The following is a 22,640-nucleotide window of genomic DNA, read 5'->3' as shown; positions in this document are numbered from 1 at the left end:
GAGTGGGGCCATTGGAGAATGTAGGAGTCTGAGCACGGCCATGCCGTGGTTTCCGGGAGCCGCATGGAGTGGCCTCCAACCCTGCACCCCAGCTGGAGAGTCAGAATGGGGTAAGCTCTAGACTCTGCTCCCCAGCGGGAGCTCACTGGCCATCTTAAAATGGCTCACGGGCCGAATTCGGCCCGTGGTCTGTAGTTTGCCCACCCCTGCTCTAGGCAGAGATTTTCCCACCTTTTCTCCCTCAGTCCTAACTTCTGTTCCCTCAGCATTATCCTTCCTTTTTCTCTCTCTCTCCATCTTGTGCCCCTAAAACCTTCTGTTTCCTCCCCTTGTCTCCTTCTCCCCAGAGGCATTATCCACCTCTCTTTCCCCGATAGGTGGCATCCTCCCTGGTCCCACTTCAAAAATAGTTCCACTCCTCTCTTCTCTTCATCTCTCCATCTCCCTCCTATTTTTTACTTGTCTGTGCTGTGCGAGCTTAGTTGGGGGCGGAGTCTGGGCTGGCTGGCTGAGATCCTGGCTCAGGCTCATTGCTGTCTCTTGCTGTGCAGCTGGAGGTCACAGTGTACTCCCTGAGCAGTTTGCTTTTCATAAATACCTTTTTGCCTCCTTGCACTGACTCCCCTGAACTATTACCCTGAGGATTTAAGATGTATCCCAGGTAAGATGTGTCCATGGCAGTTGTTTCTCTGTACAAAGGAGTTGCAAGGGGTAGAGGTGGGAGGAGGAAGTTATGTCACCTTTGCAGACAGGTGAAGAGCATTCCGACGAGGGGCAAGTGAATTATGTAAGACGTTGCAATGTGATGGTACCATATCAAGTTTCCTGCTTCAGTTTCAATGGCAGATTTTGCTTTTCATTGGTTTTGCTGATGGGACAGAATGACACTGGAGTGTGTGATGATGAGTGTTTCACAAATCTCCTCCTGTAAATGTAACTCCTTAGTCAGAGATACAGTGTAATTATGTGCATTTCCTATCAAACTAAAGTTTTTACAAAAACTAATAACATTTGCAACCTAGCTAGTGTTGAATCTTTGACAAGGATAGGAGTGGTGAGTGGCCTTTAGTATTTATTTCTGACTTTTGCAGGTTTCCCACATTAGGTTGATCAAATCTCTATCAGACCTGAAACTTCAGTGCTACCGTGATTGTTGCTCTTTTCTCTAGCTTATCAATCTTGTCCTAATAAAAATGTAAATATATGCATAGTAATTTGCATGTCATTAATTTTAGAAAGAACACTGTCATATTAAAAATCTTTTTTTAAAGAAACTAATTTTCCTGCCTGTCTTGCTAAGAGCACCTGAGATACATTAAAGTGAAAATAATTTTAAAAATCTAATTTACTTTCTACACTCTGTGCTGTTTACTTTGTGTATTTTTCAGTTTGGACAATGGAAACAGTCAGTTTCAAATGTGTTTATGGTCATTTTTGAATCAATGTCTCTTCCAGGTTCTTATATTTCAGCATAACGCTGTATTGCTTATACTGCAAATACAGCAGAGAATTGGTTTGTTTGTTTTTAAATAAATGGTTTCCATTGGATTTACAAATAGTGCATGAAAACAATACAAGTGGTCTTTGTTTTTACAAACAAACAAAACAAACCTGACCTCTTTCAAATAGGGTATCTGCCAGTCTGATTTTCTTTACTATAACACTTTCAAATGTTGTTTTTAATAGCTATTATTGTTTACTTAGTAGTAGTATATGTATTTCATACAAAGAGCTATATTAAAACAACATTAAGGTTGCAAAATCAAGCCCTCAAAAATCAGGAAATGTCAGAGTTAATATTGCCTATGTAACCGTAATTCATCTCCTTTGTGCATACAGATTATTGCCTGAGCTTGCAAGACCTTATGTTCAACTTGATGGTATTTCAACATCTTGATGTAATGAGAGAACTTTTGAATGCCAGATTTGATCAATTCCAAAATTTCAGGTTAAGTATCGGTCATCAGTGGGTGCAGCACTATTGATTTTTGCAAAAATCGGAAGGGAGAAATAGGTGGCACTTGGAGCATCTGGCAGCTGGTTAGCAGCAGAGTTGGAACCCAAGGTCTTTGGAGCCACAGCACAGATCTTTATTACTTGAGCTCAAAGAGTAACTGTCGCAGAAGAAAGCTGTTATACTCAATATGGACCAGCCATGGGATGGGGATGTGACTCATACTTTGCTAGTGGGTTACACCAAGGTTCTTTTTCTTTCTGACGCCCCCTCACCATGTTATAAAAACTCCATGGCCCAGCTGTGCCAAAACAATTGTTTTTCTGAAAATAAAAGCCAGGACCAGCGTTAGGGGATAGCAAGCAGGACAGTTGCCTGGGGTCCTATACCACAGGGGGCACCATGAAGCTAAGTTGCTCAGGCTTTGGCTTCAGCCCTAGGTGGTGGGGCTTGATGCCCCAGGCTGCAGTCCCATTTGGCAGCACTTTGGCTTTCTGCCCTGGACCCTAGCGAGTCTAATGCTGGCCATGCTTGGCGGACCCCCTGAAACCTGCTCTCGGCTCCCCTGGGGGCCCCAGGCCCCTGGTTGAGAACCACCGGGTTACACAATTATTTGCCAGATGGCAAAGAAATATTAGGAATCAAGAATCTTGAGTTCTAGCCATAGCCCTGGAGGGGAGTGTGGTCTGTTGATTAGCGGCAACATATCTAAGTACCTATGTTTGGCCTAAACAGTAGCATCACTACTGGAGGAGACGTCAGTCATATGTAACCCTTCTGCCCATCTGAGTTGGCAGCAACAAGGGCCGGGTTCAGTATCTGGGGGTTCTGTTTCAATAATGAAATGCAAAACCGGCTTGAGCCCCCACCCAGTGACCTGGGACAATTACATACCACCTCCCGGGCGCCTCTAAGAGGCAATACTTCCCCTCTCGCAAGCATGGAGTCTGAATGTAGCAAAATTCTTTTAATAAAGGAGGGAAACAATGCGGCATTATGTTGGGGAAACACCACAACCAGGATTCATAACACAAACCATGAGCAAAAGACCCATCCCCAAGTAAGTTTGGCAGGATCCTTTTCTTCTCAGGGTCTTAAGTCCAGCAACCCCAAAATCACCCGTAAGTTCAACAACCCAAAAGTCTCTGTCCCCGGTCAGTGCAGCCTCAGTGTTCAAAAGTTTATCTGCAGAGTTTTACTCCCCCCCGCCAGCCTGGGTGGAAATGGCAGGGGGGGGGAAGAAAGGGGCAAACAGGGCGTTAAGGGTGTTACATGGTCTGAGGCCCACTGCCTCGTCTCTCCGTGGAGTTCTGCTGCAGCCTTCACTATGAGCCGCTCCACTCCATCAGCCCTCCCGTGAGTCATCCCAGCCATCCCATGAACTGCTTTGCTCTGCCCCAGTTCACTCCACTCACGGTCCTGCAGGCCACTCCAACCATCCTGCAAACTGCTCAGCTCCTCTTCACTCCACTCACCATCCCATGGGCCGCTCCAGCCATCCCACAAACTGCTCCGCTCTGCCAGCCGCTTAGCAATATATCTTCAGGCTCCCCCACTACTTAACACAGCACTCAGTGATCTCAGCTCTTAGTAATTTTAGCTTTTTAGTGATTTCAGCTCATGGTAGGGGAGCCCAAGTGCTGGTGCACCATTGGCCCAAAGTGAATTCAGCACAGTAGTCTGTAACTAGACTCTTAATGAAATCAAAATTAGCTCTGCTATTCAACAGTGGAGAGAAGAGAAGGTACAAATGGTATTTTAGGCCCTCAAAAGGGGGCCCATACTATCAGGTATAAATCTCTGTCCCCAGCCTGTCTCAATTCACTGGGTTTTGGAACCCATGTCCCTTGTCTAACGAGTGCTACTTAGTTGATGGTGAGTCCCTCTGTCATGAAACAGTTCCACTGGCCTTGATTCACATAATCAGGGTAACAACACTTTATTCTTCCTGCCCCAATAACAGAGAAACTTTGGGGATCCCACAGTTCATGCCAGGTGGAGTGGGTGTGCCTATGCAAACAAGACCAGCCCCTGAAGTTCTTTTCCACAACTCACCACAATTCACCACCAGATGTCAGGGTAGAGCTCATCGGACTCTGCTTACATATATTAGAGACCTGGGGCCGCATTCTAGCCCCTGGAGTTTACCAGAATCGCATATAATTACGTCAAGGCACAAATAGGATTATGGCCCCATTATACTAGGTTGTGTACATATCAAGTTAATGGGTCTCTGTGCAGTCTCAGGGATCTACCGATGCCGAATCAATTATAGGATTAGGGACATGAAGTAGAAGGTCTGAAATACTCTCAGTCTTTGAAAACAAGATGTGAATTGTACTGTAAATAAAAAAAAAATCTTATGCATTGTTGAGCTTGGAGCACTAGTGATTAATAATTAGTGCTGTGTGTTTCTGAGTAGCAAGGAAAATGTCATTTCTTAAGTAGACATTTTATATAGTAGATTTTAATATATCTTCCTTGGAGGGAGGGAGGGAGGATAAAAGAACTGTTTTAATATGAATATGAAGTCAATTCAAACACAGAGATAAAACACTAGTGATCTTGTGGGTCAGATTTAAGATCAAAGTTAAGTTTGAAATGCCATTTGAACTTTTGCTGCTATGCAGCATTTGGAGTGTGTGTTGTTTCCCCATTATTTGAATAGCTTTGTAGGCTCTAGGCTGAACAAGTTTAGAACAAAGTCTCAGCTTTGGCTGTAAATTTCCTAGGGTTTGTTTGCTTATGTTAATCACGTCGATAATGGTGGCTGATTAGTTTGTGTGTGTGCATATGCGTGTTTTAAGGTAACAAGAAAAATCATTACGATGTCATTTTAAAAATAATACATGTTTGCCCAACAGAATGCAGAAATAGATTTTTAACCATGGAAGACATAGTCACTCTAACAGAACTTTAAGAAGCCTCTTGATGCAAGACTATGACAGTATTATTATAATATGAATATATCAATATTGATGTGCAACTATTTTAAAAATTAAAGATATTTGTACATTTTTTACCTTTTCAGTTTTAGAAGTACCAAAAGGGCTACACAGGTTGACATTAAAATCTAACTGAATAAAAGGTGGCCATACAGTGGTATCTGAGATATGGCAAGTGTATTCCATTCTGAGTGTCACATCCAAATTATGAATGAATAGTCTGTAACATTTCATTTAAAAATAAAAGCTTTTTAAAATTAATGTGCCAAAAAAATCCAACACTTGTTACCTTCTATTTTTTTACATTAAATAAAAAGTGTTGCTGTTGAAAGAAGTGCAGAGAGCCCATATGCTAATGGTCACACTTCAGCATTTGCTCAGCTCCTGTGCAGAGAGGCTTTCACAGAGTATGGAGATGTGCATTATGCACAACAATGTGAGCACACCTCTGTGCCTATAATGAGATGTGCATGGTCAAGCATGAAGATGTGTATAGGGCATAAATGCAATCCAGTATGTACAAATGATGTATGTAGCTACGTGTGTAGGGTTTTCAGTTACTTCAAGTACTAGGTGCAGTGGCTCACACAAGCAAGCCTCAGAACTGCATGTGGTAGAGACTAAGATCAGGGCCAGTTACCCACTGTCTTATGTTGTATATTGGGCACAGTGTTATACCTGCACACCAGGCTAAAAAGTACCTGTTTCCCCTCAGCTTTTTTTTTCACTTTAGTGGATTCTGAATAAAAATGCATTGTTGTTCTCTCACAGCCTTCATTTTCACACTTGCATGATCAAATGCATGTGTATTTAAAACCTTAAGGCAACAATGACCTTTTATTTGTTAGACTAGCATAAACAATTTGATATACAAGATTATGGGTTGTAAAGTACTCATAGAAGCTATATAACACACCTAGCTGGATAGAGAAATAAGTAATCACTTTATTTTGTCTAATTTTCTTTAGACATCAATAAGTCTATGAACATAGTTCAGGACTTTTACATAACTCATATTCTATGTAATCCATCTATCTATGACACTTATAATATCATTTAGGCACTTGCCATGTTAGGATCTAACATATCTATCCTGTGAAGATCTAAGATTCTTGACTTGCTAGTATTCAGATTATTGACAAAATGGACTGATGGTTTCCTTGGAGCCACAACAGGTATAGTGCCAGAGGCACTTGGACACACAATAATATCCAGATCTTATCTCAGAATGACTGTCATATCAATGTGATTTCTAATACTTAAGCACAAAAATTGAAATCTAAAAATGTGGAACTGATTTTTTTAAGTTGCTAGTTGATCCACATGTTAAATGACTGTATTTAGTCACTTCAGATACTTTTACATCAGTGGTCAACATTTTGGGCTAAGAGTGTGTACTCTTTTGATTAGTCCTTGTGTGCATATGTTTCATGGCTTAGGTAGTACTTCCCACAATTTCAGATTTGAAATGGAAATACTGGAAGACTCTTTTTGTATACCAGCATGGCACGGCATTGTAACAATATGTTTTTGGGAATAAAGTCCTTCTGATTACACACAAGGGATATTTACTCTAACTGGATTAATTTTGAAAGAGAACCCACGGAAACACTGTAGTTAAATGGTGATTTTTTTTTTTTATGTTCAACACTCAGGCCATATCAAACTATTTAAAAAAAATGAAAACGATTAAAAATGACAGAGAGAGAGCTGGACAGACCAGAGTACAATGGAGAATAAACTTCATTGTCGTTATCCTAATTATAAAAAGAACCACTATTCATGATGCGTCTGATGAAGTGGATATTCACCCGCGAAAGCTTATGCTCCAATACATCTGTTAGTCTATAAGGTGCCACAGGACTCTTTGTTGCTTTTTACTATTTATCTATGTTATACAGTAACCTAAATCTTTATTGAATGTTCAGAGAATGAAAAAAAAATTATAATTTCAAATAAAATAACAAAAATAGACTTAAGCAATGACACTTCCATTGGGACACTATTCCATGTAATTAATAGAACTCACTCTTAAGCATATGTCCTTAAATTAATTTCATTCTTTTTATAATTTTATTTTTTAAGGGCTGGCAATAAATATTGTATCTCCCTCCTTTTGTTTGCACCCTTCTGATACTGGGGTGCAAATCTTCAACTTGAGGTCAATGGAGCTGTGAAAATGTACACAATCTGAAATTAGGGTTGAAATGAAATTTACTTGGCAATTATTGTCAAATTCGTTCTTTGTGTGATATTAGCCAACCTATTTAATTAGAGGGTTTGCTAAATGATATTTTACCTTTACAACCCCTCTGCAATTCTAGGGTTGGCAGAGGCTAGTTTGGACCCTGTGCTAAGATAGAGTAGCCAGAAAGCCTGATTTTACACTTAATTGTCTCCTTGTGTGTCCGGTACTTCCAGTCCTTCATGATATGCTCATGATCAGGCAGAAGGCGACTTCTTTCAGAACACAAAATTCTATTCAATGAGGAAAAAGAACGCTCAACTGTAGCTGTTGTAACCGCAAGAGATGAATTCCTACTTCTTTCATCCCAGGAAACAAAGTACAAAGATTGGGTCGAACCACTAGTGATGTTAAAGAAGTTGAAGTTAAATTTTCATTCATTCATCATATGCTATTCCACTCTGTGTTCAAAATTCTCTATTCTGTCCTGATCACATAGCAGCCCTGTTGCTGGTAGTGCCTCATTCCACTCAACTACATGTGTTTTATAAGACAGGCATCTGTAATACCTATGTGGAGGTTGAGTAGAATCCAGAAAACGCTATTGTAGATTTGTAAGAATCAAGTCTGTGTACTTTTTCATCTGGCTTAACAAACACTTCTCGTCCTCTTAACTTAAGGAGTCAGTATAAGTACCTTCATTAGTCAACTTCTGGACTGAAGTCTTTGCTTCTTCCAGTACATTTTCAAGGGATATCTCTGAGAGATCCAAGGATAGCTTCTATTGCTGGACAAAGATCTACGACTGTTGGAGCAAATGCCTGGATGACATTGTTTAATGACCCAAGTGGTTTCAACAGTAGACTTACAAGAGAGAGAATGGCGATAGTCTTCTCTGAACTTAGCAACAAAAGTAATCCATCAGCCTCACTACTTAGATGTGTCCTATCTTGGTGGATATTTTCCAAAGCCGGTAATAAAAGCTGCAGTAATTTTAAGACAACCACCAAGAATCGCTCATGAGAAAGCCAGCAGGTTTTCCCAGGTTGGACTAATTTCAACTTCAATCCCAGTGTATCTTCTGTTTGTTTCCAAGATGTTCAGTCCTTTTGGACTCTTGCTGAAAAAGAGTATAAAAAGCCATTAAATATATGGCTTTTTAATGTCTATTGAAGATTCTGCAGCTTGTACTAGCGCTAGCTGGAGAAGATGGCCTCTGTAGTGTGTATAGGAGAGATTAGGGTTACACTTTTCTCTGAGCAAAGCTTGTACCTCACTAGGTCTTCCAGAGAAGTTTGTAGCTCCATCAAATGCACAAGCAGCCATCTGTTTGGGGTTCAGTTTACAAGCATTTAACTCTTCTTAGATGTCACAGATGCAGCGGATGTATCTTCTATAACGTGTACATCTAGAATGCATCTACTGGCCTACCATGGACTTCAAGATAACATATGCAATGATGTAATACTTGATGCCTATTTGCACTGGTGCATTCATCAGCCATGTATGCACATATTTTGAATGTGATGAGAGAGTTTTTCACTTTTTCAGCTGCTGAGTCTTTCACTGTTGCACTGCATGCTTCTGGAGAGTCAGCTGAGTGTTTTCAGAAAGATAGAGAGTATTTGCCAGTCTTGTTCAAAACCAGTGTCCAACTTCAGGATTAATAAGTGACAATGCACTTAACATTGAACTCCAGTTTGTAGTGTGTGGTATCTCTTACTTTCTATTTCAGCATAATGCAACAGCCATGATGGTTCATATAAATTGAGTTGTGTCTCCAGCGTTCTTAACAGACTCATTAAGTTTTTCTAAAATTGGCTTTAACAGTGACTGGCTTATAAGGCTTTCTGCATGTTGATGCAATCCAGAGGCATGGTGTTTTGCAGCCTTTTCATTTAGGTTGTCAGTATTGGCTTAGCTGATCAGTCTGGCAAACCAAGCTCCTCCACTTTTACTATATAAATCCATGATATGCCCACAGCTTGAATGCTGCATCCTATTCTGGTCACCCCATCTCAAAAAAGATATATTGGAACTGGAAAAAGTTCAGAGAAGGGCAACAAAAATGATTAGGGGTACGGAACAGATTCCATATGAGGAGAAATTAAAAAGATGGGGACTTTTCAGCTTTGAAAAGAGACGACTAAGAAGGGATATGATAGAGGCTTATAAAATCTTGACTGGTGTGGAGAAAATGAATAAGGAAGTGTTACTTACCCCTTCACTTAAAACAAGAACCAGGGGTCACCCAATGAAATTAATAGGCAGCAAGTTTAAAACAAACAAAAGGAAGTATTTCTTCACACAATGCAGTCACCCATGAAACTTTTTGCCAGGGATGTTGTGAAGGCCAAAATTATAACAGTGTTCAAAAAAGAACTAGATAAGTTCCTAGAGGTTACGTCCATCAATGGCTATTAGCCAGAATGGGCAGGGATGCAACCCCATGCGTTGAGTGTCCCTAGCCTCTGTTCATCAGAAGCTGGGAGTGGATGACAGGGGATGGATCACTCTGATTCCCTGTTCTGTTTGTTCCCTCTGAAGCACCTGGAATAGTCACTGTCGGAAGACAGGATACTGGGATAGATGGACCATTGGTCTGAGTCAATATGCCATTCTTACATAAAAAATAATTATACTAATCAAAAAGTTTAGTACAGAAATCCCCCAAGATAATGACTTCTTGAGATAGCGACTGTGTGAGATAATGACCTTGGCAAATAATGCATTTTAAAAATCTTGGCCTACTAGCAAACATATTTATATAAGTTTCCATTCCTAGTCACAAATCTACCATTCTGGAGTGAAGTCACTCAAACATAGTCCAGTGCTCTGGCTGCTGTTTGTTGTGCCATCATTCACTCTATTGCTCTGCCCCAATAGCCCTGCACTGTCACATTCTGCTGCCACCTGCCCCTGCGACCTCTGCGAGTTGGTCTCTCGAGGTTCCACCCAGCTCTCAGTGATTTCAACTCTCTGTGGGGGAACATCGCCACTAGTGCAGGCTGGGCTGTCTCTTCTACAGAAATGCTGTGCTGCAGCAGGTCTAAGCACTTAGATCTGATTATCAGTGATTTCAGCTTTAGCGGTCACTTAACAAACCAAAAGACTCTCTGTGGAGCCTAATCAGCTCTCTCTCTAAACAGGAGAGGGGGACAGGTCAAATAGTGCCTGTGGCTCTTAGGCAGAGCCCACACCACCAAGCAAAACATGTGTGCTTCACCCTCTCTCTCTTCACTAGGATGTGGCATCCAGATCTCCTGCTTAGGGAGTGCAGTTCAGTTGAGGGTGAATTTGTGCTTAATTTGTAATGAAAGAGGTATTGGGGCTCAAGCAAGTTTGTTACTTTCATAACTGATGTGGTAAGCCTAGAGGTCCCAGGGCTATGAACTGCCAAGCCTAGAAGGGCCGGGGTTCAGCCCTGGCAAGCCCTAGCACAAATTAAGCACTGAAGGAGACCCCCTCATTCAGTCAGGCTAAGTACCGTTCTGCTGCCTTTTACTCATACAATAAGGAAAAAAACATTTCATAACCCCCCCATTTAATACTTCAATGATTTGTAACCCAAAACCGGCAAAAATTGGTCAGTTGGGCAGCACAGCTCTGTCTGCTGGACACCTAGGCAGAGTAAGTGTGTTCATGTAAATACAGTCTGGTCCTGGAGCCTTCCCCCCGTCCCTTGGCTCATCGGTAGCTGTCAGGGGAGAACTCATTCAGACCTTGCTTACAAATCATAATTTTAAATTATAAGGTAGGCCACGGCCGGCTCCAGGGTTTTTGCCGCCTCAAGCGGTGGGGAAAAAAAAAAAGCCGTGATTGGTGCCTGATTCACTGAGCCCCTTTCTTCTTCAGCGGCCATTCAGTGGCAGGTCCTTCTCTCCAAGAGGGGCTTAGGGACCCGCTGCCGAATTGCCGCCAAAGAGCCCAACATGCCGCCCCTTCCCCTTGGCCGCCCCAAGCACCTGCTTGCTGAGCTGGTGCCCGGAGCCGGCCCTGAGGTAGGCCAACTTTGCCGAAACGAATGTGCCAACATTGTCATAAATAACAGCTGTTTGAGGAAGCTAGTCTTTGTTCATACTTTTCAAACCCATTATGCTGTCTCAAGTACAAGTATTTTCTCTTCGTGTATGCTTTTAAAGTGTGTATTAATGTTTGAATTTCAATTCAGATTTCCAACCAACAACTAAATTGGCAACACTGCATGAAACTGGGGGGGAGGGGCACGGGATTGAGGAAATCAAGGGATTTCCCTAGACCCCCCCAACCCTTTATGCTAGTGATAGCTCCCTTGTGCAGGGGGAATTCTCTGCTAGCCACTTCTGTCCAGTTAATTTCCAGCATGAAGTTGATGTGTCACACTGAAGAATTTGGCCCAATGAATTTAACTTAGTGTGTATAAATATCTGTAACCTATACTGTCACGTGTAGACTTCTGATAATAAATAACTGTCTCTGTGGTTTGTGACTAGTCATATATGTATAGTAAACACATAACACACAAACCATAATATCCTGCTAAAATATCTGCAAGGTTTTGTTACAACAAGAGCGTGGTTGTAGTGCAGAGAAAATGTAACAGATTATTAATCATTCCCTCAGTATGCTTGACAAGGTGGGGTACTTCTGAACACGCAACAATACTTGCATTCCTGTAGTAGCCTGAATAATTTCTGCCTTCTCCAGTACCTATCAGAAACACCAAGATTGACAGGTATATTGTGAAATGTAGTTTAATGTTAACCTGCAAAACATAGGCAAAGGTTCTCACTCCACTACCATTAACAACATACCTGTATAGTGTAGTTGTCTGTATATTGTTATCTTGTTGATGGCTTGTTTTGTTGTTGAGAATATCCAACTCTTTGCACAATAGGATTATTGATGATCATTCTAAATTTTACCTAGATGGTATTTTGAATGAAAAGCATCTAGATAGCAGACAATGTTCTGGCTATTTGTATCGTGCATGCATTCTGCAAAAACTGGGAATGTGTTTCTAGGTCTTTAAGGAAGATATATAAATATTTTTGTTGATCATTATTATATAAGCAATTAGGAGGTGTGGTTAATGGTCATAATTAATATTTTTAATTTTATCTTTTGATATTTTATATAGCATCTGTTACTAAGAAGCTCTACATCCTAAGGTACTTCCAAGAATTCAGAATTGTGACAGTGTCCTATAGCAGCACATTAATACTGGTTATGGAACATCAAAGGATGTTAATACAGATATTTTAATTCAGCTCAACAGTTCTGCATCTCTCACTATATACAGTTACCCTGTTAAGATTCATTTTTCTTTTTGTTGTTTGATGGATTGACTTTGATTCTTGAATGAATGTTTTAGTGGGAAGCTATTAGAACAGGAGAAGTTCTAATCTTTATTATGTAACAATAATAATTATAATTGAAGCTGGTTTCCTATTATCCAGACTTTCTCCTGAAAAAGAATCCAATCTCCTGAAATTTTGCTTGTCACATGTCATCACAGGGTAGAATTCTGTGAAGTCTGGGGGGGAAAAATCAAGTAATTTAGTTGGATATTGGTCCTGATTTAGCTGGGGATTGGTCCTGCTTTGAGCAGGGGGGTTGGATTAGATGACCTCCTGAGGTCCCTTCCAACTCTGATATTCTATGATTCTATGATTCTAAGTGGACATTTACAGTTTAATGCCAGAAGATCTGGTTGAGGATCTTCCTACAGTGGTTAAAAATTACCATTATTGATTTTTTGAAGCATTTACTCACATTCTTTGATCCACTGTATCTCCAAAATGGCTTGATCAAGAATTTCCACTTTTTTTGCAGTTTGGCCTTGCTGAGGAGAGGCTAATTTTCAGTGTGGTAGTTTTTGTTTTATTTGCTTTTTAGTTTTGGTGGGGAGGTGCTTAGAGAGGAATTACAAGGACTATATATAATATAAGGAGCTTATACCTATTTGTATATACTTCACCCCAAGATATGCAAGGAAGTGATTAACTAGGGGCTAATTAGAACAGGGTTATAAAGAGAAGGAAGTGGAAGGCTAGAAATGACCCTTGGTAGGAAAAGGCTGCTCTCTATGTTCCTATTCTGCCCGGTCCAGCAAAGAGGCGGGTGGAGAGTAAGAAGGAGCTGCAGATCTGGCTACCTGCTTTATACAAATCAGGTACATACTACTTTAAGGAGACTTTAAATTAAAGACTGTTTTTGGTTTTTTTCCACCCAGCTGAAGTAAACTATTTATGGTTTGAAATTTTGCTCGTTTTCCTTCAAGCTTAACTCCTCTCCACAACTCCTCTCAGACACTTCTGACTTCCCACACACTTGCTCAGAGAACCGACTCTGCAGAAATACCTTTAAAATGACAAGATGCATATTCTGTCCCTTTGCTGCTGTCTCTCAACCCCACCCTTGTTTTCCCCCATTTCCTGTTACCTGTAGTTGTGCTATACCAGAGTGGCTTTTACATGTATGCAGAACAAGACTTAAAATTATTAAACCTTTATAAAATGTTCCGTTACTGACTCTCAGCTATACTGCTTCAGTCTCTGACTTGGGCATGGATGGGGTTGGGGAGAAGAGACTGGGGGAAATATGGGATTGGGAGTTTAGGTGGGTTTTATGGGGTCTGTGGATGGGGTCAGGAGGAGCATGAGGGAAATGAACTGAAGAGCTCAAGGAGGAATGGCAGCTCCCTTATCTTGGACTTGGTCTCTGTGTGTGTGTGTGGCGGGGGCGGCAGTGTTTGGGGGAGTGGGACTTGCACATATGGGAATATGGAAAGAGAATTTTATTCACATTGGAAATTATGATGACACCTCAGATTACAGCCACTTTGACTGGCAGGTATATTTTAAAGAATTAAGTTTATTTGAGGAAAATTACTCAAGGACCTGAAGTGGATCAGTATTCTGGCACTCTTAGGATACTACACAACAATCCTGCTTTCTAGTTCTCAAAAGTTACATGACACATTTGCAACCAATTAAAGTAAGAATATTTATGCTCTTCGCTTTTTGATGAGTGCTTTAAAATTGCATTCATTTAATGAAAAAATTGGTTAAGGCTCTAACTATAACTATAGTTTATGTATATACTTTGTTACATTAACACACTTTAATGAAGTGTGAATCAGTTTCCTGAAGGTATTCAGTATTCTGAGCTGGATTGCTCATGTTTTAAATCTTAACAGAGGAAGTTATATATACGTTATACTCTCGGCAGGAAAACATTATTATTTGTGTAAGATGCTGATTAGAAGAAATAGAGCAAGGTTTTAAATTTGATTGTTTTTATGTCACAGTTTCCCAAAACTATCTCTGGGGAAATCTAATCTAGAATGCTACATTTAATTCATCTGAAAACAACTTGGGCACCCATTACAGCTCACAGTACAGTATGTTCTTTTAATTTTTAAAAGCGATGAGTTGTTGCATGTAAGGTATTGGCCTTAATTACTTTTCAAGATGAATTATGATTTAATAAAAATCAATATATATTGACCTACATGTTGGTTTCAGTTTACTTGAGGTTATCAGGTCTTCCGAGAGGAGCCCATATTGTGTATTTTAAAGGTTTAATTAGTATTCTATTATGATGAGTCAGCTAAAATATTTAACAGTATATGATCAATACAACAGAACATGTTCATCTTTAACCACCAAGTAGAAATTTATGTCTCTTTCACTGAGGTGAATGTGGCTAAAACTAAACTATTTGACATAGTATCAGCGATTATTTACAAATGCACTAGCTTAGTTGTCATGTAAATTTAATAATATTTGCCTCTTTTATCAAGACTGACCACTGAAGTTAAAAAAAATTGCCAGATTGGCATTGCATTACAGTGTAACACTTTGAATTGTAAGCTGTATATTTTAACATTATTTTCTATCGTATTCTTTATATATACTAACATTTTGTTCGCTGTTTTGACCACTGTTGAGCATTGAGCTAAGGTTTTGATTGAGGTGTCCACAGTGATGCCCAGATCTTTTCCCCTCTTGAGTAATTACCTAATTTAGAATTTGGGAATATGTTCAAATTATTCCTTCCAAGGTGCATTATCTTGCAATTGTCAACTCTGAATTTCATGTACCACTGTGCTGCCCATTTACCTACAATGGCTCTAATACCGTGGTCAGCAGCCTATGGGCTGCACACAGCCCATCAGAGTTATCCGCTGGCGGGCCACCAGACAGTTTGTTTACATTTGCACGGCCACCCACAGTTCCCAGTGGCCGTGGTTCGCTGTTCCTGGCCAATGGGAGCTGCGGGAAGCAGCACGGGTCTCTCTCAAGTCCCTCAGTCTTTTCTAGTCTTGAATAACTTAAATAATTTTGTGTCACCAGCAATTCTGCTACATCTTTTTTCTTTTCCTTTTTCAGATCACCAATAAATCTGTTAAACAACACTGGTCCTAGTACAGAACCATGGGTGGAGGCCACTGCCAACCATTTGCCATGTTAAAAATTAAACATTTATTATTGTTTTCAATCTCAGCCAATTTCTGATCCATGGCAGTACTTTGCCTCTCACCCTATGACTATTTCCTTAATAACTTTTTTGAATAAGGCTTACTGATCTGTACTTTCTAGACAACTTCTAATGCCTTTTTAAAATATAGGGTACAAAAATGATCACTGTTCAGTATTCTGATTAGCTGATTTTAGTGAGAGACTGCATATATTCATTAACTCAGCCACTGCATTCTAAAATTGTTTCAGAACCCTTGGTTTATATGACATCTTGTCCTGGCGACTTTTTGATGACTAACTTATTGGTTGGTTTCAGCACCAAGTGTTTTGATATCTATCTCTGACACAACTTATCTGTGTTACCTGAAAAGAGTAACAGCTCTTGTTGGGTCTCCCCTAGCTGCTATTTTAAATAATCCTGCCATATGTTGTTAATTTTTGATGCCAGCATTTTCATTTTGGGTGAGGTTGAGCCTATCCCTTCTACATAAACTATTCCTTCCTCCCAAAATTCCCTAACACTTAATGAACTTAAGCCCCTTATTTTTACACCATTTTCTTTTCCATGCATTGTAACTGAAATTTCTCCCTCCCACTGCTTTCATCCATGTAGCTGGACCTATTTATGGAACCAGAAACTTTTCAGAGGAAGTTGCTACAGAGGTGCTAGAGATGACCCTTTCCCCATATAATCTAAATTTAATTTCCAGAACTACTTCTAATCCTCCCTATGTTATTGGCAACCAGCATGTACCATGGTCACAGGCTTTTTTCCAATGCCCATTAGAATCTTATCTGGATATCTTGTGGCATCTGCCAACTTCCCAACCAGTGGGGAAGTTGTTATCCAGTCCACATCTCTAACAGTGCTGGGAATACCATTTGCAAAACAAGTCTGAATGAAACATTTCTCCTTCCAGTGGAAAAACATTTCAGTAGAAAAATATGCTTAGTGAGTGAATCAGCAAGCATGTTGCCATCACTAAATGTTTACGCTGATAGTAAAGATTATCACCAAACAAATATTTAAAAATGTTATCACAGAAAGATTTAGCTTTTGATAAATTCTGCTGTCTGTTCTGGCCTTTGCTCTTTTACAATCATGTTTTCAGGTTTTGAAAATGGCATAATTCTTGGTATCAGCATGAATGCCATTCAACTTGTCAGTCATCTGTAAAATGAATCCCCAGAATAAAGCAATAAGAAATTTTTAGACTTCAGAACCAGTGAAAAGGATTTGCTAAGATATGAAAGTAGTTTCTTAGACTATGAGAGCCAGATTCTCAGCTGATGTAAGCTGGTGCAGCTCCACTGATGTTACTGATTTACACCAGCTCTGGATTTGGCTCTCAGAATCATACTGATTTATGCCAAGGGGAGGCACTCTGAAATGTTTTTAAAATGCTATTTGGAATCGACTGTCTCAAATACCCGAGGTGGCAGATTTCTATCTCCTTCCAGTTTGGTATATATGGTTATAAGATATGGCTAAGTCTTTGAGCTGTTTTATAGCTCTACAGATTCAGTCAGATGAAAACTATACAGCTTCTACAGTTATTTATTTTCTCCTTTTTCCTCCTCTATCCTTTTCTCCATTCTCATGTTTTCCTGGTAATACCTTGTTCTTCAGATACATTCAAATGAGACTGTGTTGGTTTTAACTTCCACATGACTTTGTCATGAGAATGTGGTAGCCTACACCCTGCAGATTTTTTTTTTTACTTTTCAGGGTGTGTCTTTGGTTTCTACTAGATCAAGGCATTGTGATTGTATTCTTGAATCCAAATAACAATATACATTACTAATCTTATGTCAGGTGGCTATTTTTTCTTTTATCATGCATAAATCTTTTTAAAAATAAATTCCTGAAGTAAAACTTTTTGTATATTTTGTTTTGAGGTGGGATTTGGGAGGGGAAAAAAGTTTTAGTTTAACCTTTAGAAAAACAGACACAATAAGTTATCTGGTATAGTCTATTTATTGTCACAATAATTTGTTTGTTTTGCAATACTTCCTCTCTTGTCCATTGTAATGGACTAAAGTTTAAAGGATTATAATGAAACTTGTCTATTTTCAGATACAGGGCCAGACATTCTCCCAGGAGGGCAAAACTCCATGAGTTCAAATTCTTGCAGTTTGTCTTTGGTTTTCTGTTGCAGGGTTCCAACACTTGCCACCAGTGGGTGGCTACAGGAGAATCTTGTCAGCTAGTTACAGTATATATAAGCCTCCTCTCCTAATTGTCTGTAGAAAAGTTAGTGATTGCTCTCTATGGTCTACTTATACTTTATATTTTTATGCAGACAAGCATAATATTGCACGTGGTAGAAAACTGGTGCCTGCCAATGTAGTATCTAAGCATACTACAGCTAGCATTACCAGTTAGGAATATTTCCTTCTTTTAACATTTTTTCAGTCCCGCTTGATCTGGTTCACTGTACATCAGAGTATTCCACTGAGTTTAAGTTGAATTAATCCATCCATGAAATTATTAGCCAGCACATAAGCCTCAGTGCAGTTATATCTCTTCTCACACACTGAGCTTTTTTTAAGCTTTAAATGTATTAAGAAAAATTAGCAAACAACTTGTGTTATGTGTTTTGTCTGAACTAGACTGTAAACTGAGCTAGCTGGGTCAGGAACATTCTCTTCTCATTTTTTGTTAAGTACCAAATAATAAATAAATAACAACAACTTGGGTTAAAAAACGTTGGAGACATGTAATATTGATGATGATTCTCATTCTAAGTAACTTTTTCAGAACACCATGTGCAGACTAATGCAACAGAATGGAAATTAATTATACAGAATGCAAGAGGGGGTAGCAGCCTTTAATGGCATGTGGCAAGCATCTCAGTGAAGTGAAAGGCATGTCATAGGCATGCTTCTTGGTTATGACATGTCACTTCAAAAGGCAACATAATAAAGGCCTTTTGGTTCCATAAGAAACTAAACATGGAATGTTTCAGCTACTGCATCAAAGGGTGGCAATATTTACCTGTCAAATGTATCATATTGTTGAGCAGTATAAATCTGGTGACTGTAATAGTGATGATTAGAATTTAGATACGTAATTTGGCATGAATAATTCTAAGCCACTGGTACTGCAGTTCCACCCAAATACTTTTTCCTTAATACCAGTTGCTGGAGCTTGGTGAATAATGCATAAAATTCTGTGAATATCCATTCAGATTTTTAAGTGAATTTGTTTCACTCATTTTCACACCCTCTGTGTTAATTTTCTGCAAACATTTGAGTGATTCAGTGTCAAAGAACTCATGTCTGTAGAAAGTGAATTTGAAGCCCGTTTCAGAAGGGCTTGTGCACTTACCCACTTGGAGAACAAAAACAATTACCTGTCTTATGACCTATCACAATTAGTAAAACTAGCCTCAAATTCAGAAAATTCAAAATCAATCCAAAGAATAATAAAAATATTGAAATAATATTCATCCACTATGAAGAAGTTGTTCAAGGAAACTGTGATCTACTAATGGATATTTCAGAAAGACAAAAAGGACCATCAAAATTGTTTGGCAGAGCTAAGAAAAATTAAGAGACATCACACTTATGACGCTAAGGAAGTCAGTCTTCTGTGGAGAACAGACTAGGCACCTGTTCTGATTTTGACAGCCAGATAAGGTACATGGTACTGAAAGTGCTGAAGTAGGGAACCTTGCATGGATAAAAGGCTCATTGTGAGCCTGTCCCTGAGAGATGCTGACCTCCACAACATCTACTGACACTAGTGGGAATTTTGGATGGTCATCATCTCTTGGGATCAGGCCACTTCTTTGGCTGGGATGAAGTTGCAGAAACTCTGTCCATAGCCATACCTAGGATATGTAAAACCACTGATTTCTTAAAAAGAAGTCTCTTGTTCTTGTAGCAATCCTGCAAGGCACTGAGTCCCCTCATATCCCGGTATCTTCAGTGGGAGTTCAGGGTGCACGTGTCATGCAGCAGGCACTCAGAATCTTGCAGGGTTGAGCCAGTAATAGGTAGAGATCTTCCAGATCATTCATCTTTAATGCATTTCCCTGAACTTTATAAGCATATTAGAACTGCAGTAGCATTTGGAGCCCCCAAACAGGATGGTGTCCCCCATTGTGCTGGGTATTGCACAAGCCCACAGGAAAACACTGTTCCTGTCCTGAAGAGCTCACCTCCAAATTTGGAACAAGGTGTAACAAGTTAATGTAACAAGCCATAGAGGGAATTGGGGAATGGGACAGTAATTTGGTAACTTGATTACATAAACTGTGTGCATACCTTGAAAATTCCAAATGATTTGTAAATTTTGTTTTAAATAAATGAATACATAAATATGGCGTAGTTGAATGTCGCCATGAGTATAGAGAAACAGCCACATCACTGTAGAAGCAAATTATATTTAGGTAGCTAATGTAACTATTAAAATACATAGTTAGCTGTAGTAAGTCGCTACCTATTTTATATATCCCCACTCCACGGATTTCCTGTGTACTGGGTATTTCCATCTGTCATTTCCAAAATAGTATGAAAGGGGCCAAAGGGTCATAAGTGGGTTCAACACCCTTGCAACTGGCAGTTACACCTGCTTACATAAGAGTGAATTTGACCAAAATGTCTTTTATTTGCACTTCTGACTGAAAAGGCATCCTAGAACCTTGCAAAGAAATAGTTTACAATGCTGAGAATGTATAAAGGGTATCATTTTTTCCTATACTGTAGAGCAATAATGTTTTCCATTAATTTTCAATACTGATAATGGATGCTGAACTAATCTTGTTAACTTTGAGTTTCTCCCTTACTCTACCCATATACATATAACAGGGGAACCAGATTTGTTTGATTTTTATACTGAAATACTTTGCTAAGATAACATGTGACATCTGACATCTGACATCTCTTACTGTTGCCAAGATACACAGCATCAGAGAACTGGTAGTTTGGAGCATTAGAATGTGATTTCCCACTTTTAATTTCTGAATATGGATTGCTTGGTTTAATAGACTGAATGATTATGAGTATAATCCTTTGGTTTAGCCTCTCAGAAAGCCCAGCGTATGGCAAATGCCCAGCAGCTATATTGAATCATCAAACTATATATAGCTTCATTATATTCATTGTATAAATATTTTTAGGTGGACTGGGTCAATTAATGTTCTGAATGCATAATAGCTTGTCTTTATTTGTTGGGTAGAGCTGTTTGATTTTAGGAAAGAATAGAAAGGTTGCAGGTATTGTCAGTTCCTGGGTCCATTCTGAAAAGCACACACGTCTGTTTAAGGTTATTTTTTCCAAATATTTATCTTCGACCTGTAATGTCATTTAAATATGCATAATCACTTCTAATCTTGTATCAGAATTGGGTGTTCTCAACCATTGATCATATTCTTCAGGATTCCAGATGACTTCTTTAATTTAATCTCAGTTCTTTGCAACACCAGTTGCAAAGTCTACAGTTACTATCATGAGAATAGAACATAGCAGTTCAAAAGACAGTACTTTCAATCTTTTGATAAATGGCAGACAGAAACAGTGAAAATAAAGCAGTGTGATAAAAACTGATTCAGTTATCTGAAATAAGAAGAGTCTCTTTTCTCTCAGTGCAACAGTGGCAATCTTTTAAAGATTAGAAATGGATCCACCATCTCTGACAACTACAGTTATAGCAACCATCCCAAAACCAACCATTATTAATGTAGATCATTATTACATAATACAGTTGAGCTTATGTAGCAAAACTGCAGCTCTAGGAAGCATGGAAAAGAGAAATTCTGCTGACCTTTAATTTTACCAAATCAAATGATACTGTGGTTTTATTGAGACTGCTCCCAAAAAGATACTACAACCAAAATTTCATTTGACAGATAAGATTTCATGTAATTTGTTATAGCAACTGAAAAACAAACCTGGCTCTTAGCTGTAGTCTTATCCAGAGCATACACATCCACTTTCTCTTTTATCAGAAGAAACTTTTTAACCTTTCTGCAGTTTCCCAGATCTCATTTGCTGAACTGCATTCCACAGTTGAATACTATTGTAAATGTCAATGGTAGCAATGATTAAAATTACAGTGTCCCATTGTAAATTATATCCTTATCTACTGTTAAGCAGAGGCACTCACTGTCACAGTGAAGAGACTTTGATGAGGGAAGTGAGGCTGAGTAAGGGCTGTGCTGCTGTAGTGCTTAGTGAAGACGCTACCTGTGCCAACAGAGGGGCTCTCCTGTCAGCATAGGTACTCCAGCTCCCCAAGAGGCAGTAGCTTTGTTGATGGAAGAAACCATCCCATTGACATAGTGCTGTCTACACTGGGGGTTAGGTTGGTATAACTCTAGGATTTTCACACCCCTGAGCAATGGAGTTGTACCAAGTGACAGACCCAGACCAGTGGGGTGCAGGAGTCTGGTAGAGGGAAAATATACTGGTCACTGGATGAGTAGTTTTCTGTTCCCTGTGACCAGAGCAGGGGTCGCACTAGAGTAATCAGGAAACTGCTAGAATCAATTCGGACAGTCTAGCTAATCAGGGCACCTGAGTTTAAAAAGGACCTCACTTCAGTTTGTGGCATGCATGCGAGGAGCTGGGAGCAAGAGGCATGAGGAGCTGAGAGTGAGAAGAAGTATTTCTGGAAGACTGAGGAGTACAAGCATTATCAGGCACCACGAGAAAGGTCCTGTGGTGAGGATACAGAAGGTGTTGGGAGGAGGCCGGGAAGTAGCCCAGGGAGTTTTAGCTGTCGCGCAGCTGTACTAGGAGGCACTCTAGTGAGCTGTAGTCCACAGGGCCCTGGGCTGGAACCTGGAGTAGAGGGTGGGCCCAGGTTCCCCCCAAACCTCCCAACTCCTGATCAAACACAGGAGGAATTGACCTGGACTGTGGCTTCTACCAGAGGGAAAGGTCTCTGGGCTATTTCCTGAATCACAGGGTGAATCTGTTAGGGGAGCAAATCTGCCAATAAGCGCAGGACCCACCAAGGTAGAGGAGGAACTTTGTCACGACCAACATACGTTTGTAGAGTAGACCAGCGCTAAGTTTCAGAAAATAGGTCAAAAGAAAACAATTCAGGTTCACCAAAAGTATAGGCAAAATCCAGAATCTCC

The 22,640-nt window shown here is 39.7% G+C and overlaps 1 protein-coding gene across 3 annotated transcripts in view; it reads left to right on the top strand.

Annotated features, from left to right (window-relative positions):
• The first annotated feature begins 557 nt into the window (after window positions 1-557).
• The window catches only part of SHANK2 (SH3 and multiple ankyrin repeat domains 2), a 673,265-nt gene continuing 651,182 nt past the window's right edge, over window positions 558-22,640 (top strand). For all 3 annotated transcript variants that reach the window (XM_075065249.1, XM_075065248.1, XM_075065253.1), the window contains exon 1: window positions 558-661. The gene's annotated coding sequence lies outside the window, so the exon portion shown is untranslated. The remainder of the gene's footprint in view (window positions 662-22,640) is intronic.

This window comes from Chelonoidis abingdonii, chromosome 4 (assembly GCF_003597395.2).
Source record: "Chelonoidis abingdonii isolate Lonesome George chromosome 4, CheloAbing_2.0, whole genome shotgun sequence".
Taxonomy (NCBI): domain Eukaryota; kingdom Metazoa; phylum Chordata; order Testudines; family Testudinidae; genus Chelonoidis; species Chelonoidis abingdonii.
Note: the sequence above shows the minus strand (reverse complement) of the source record. Positions and strands in the feature narration are given on the sequence as shown.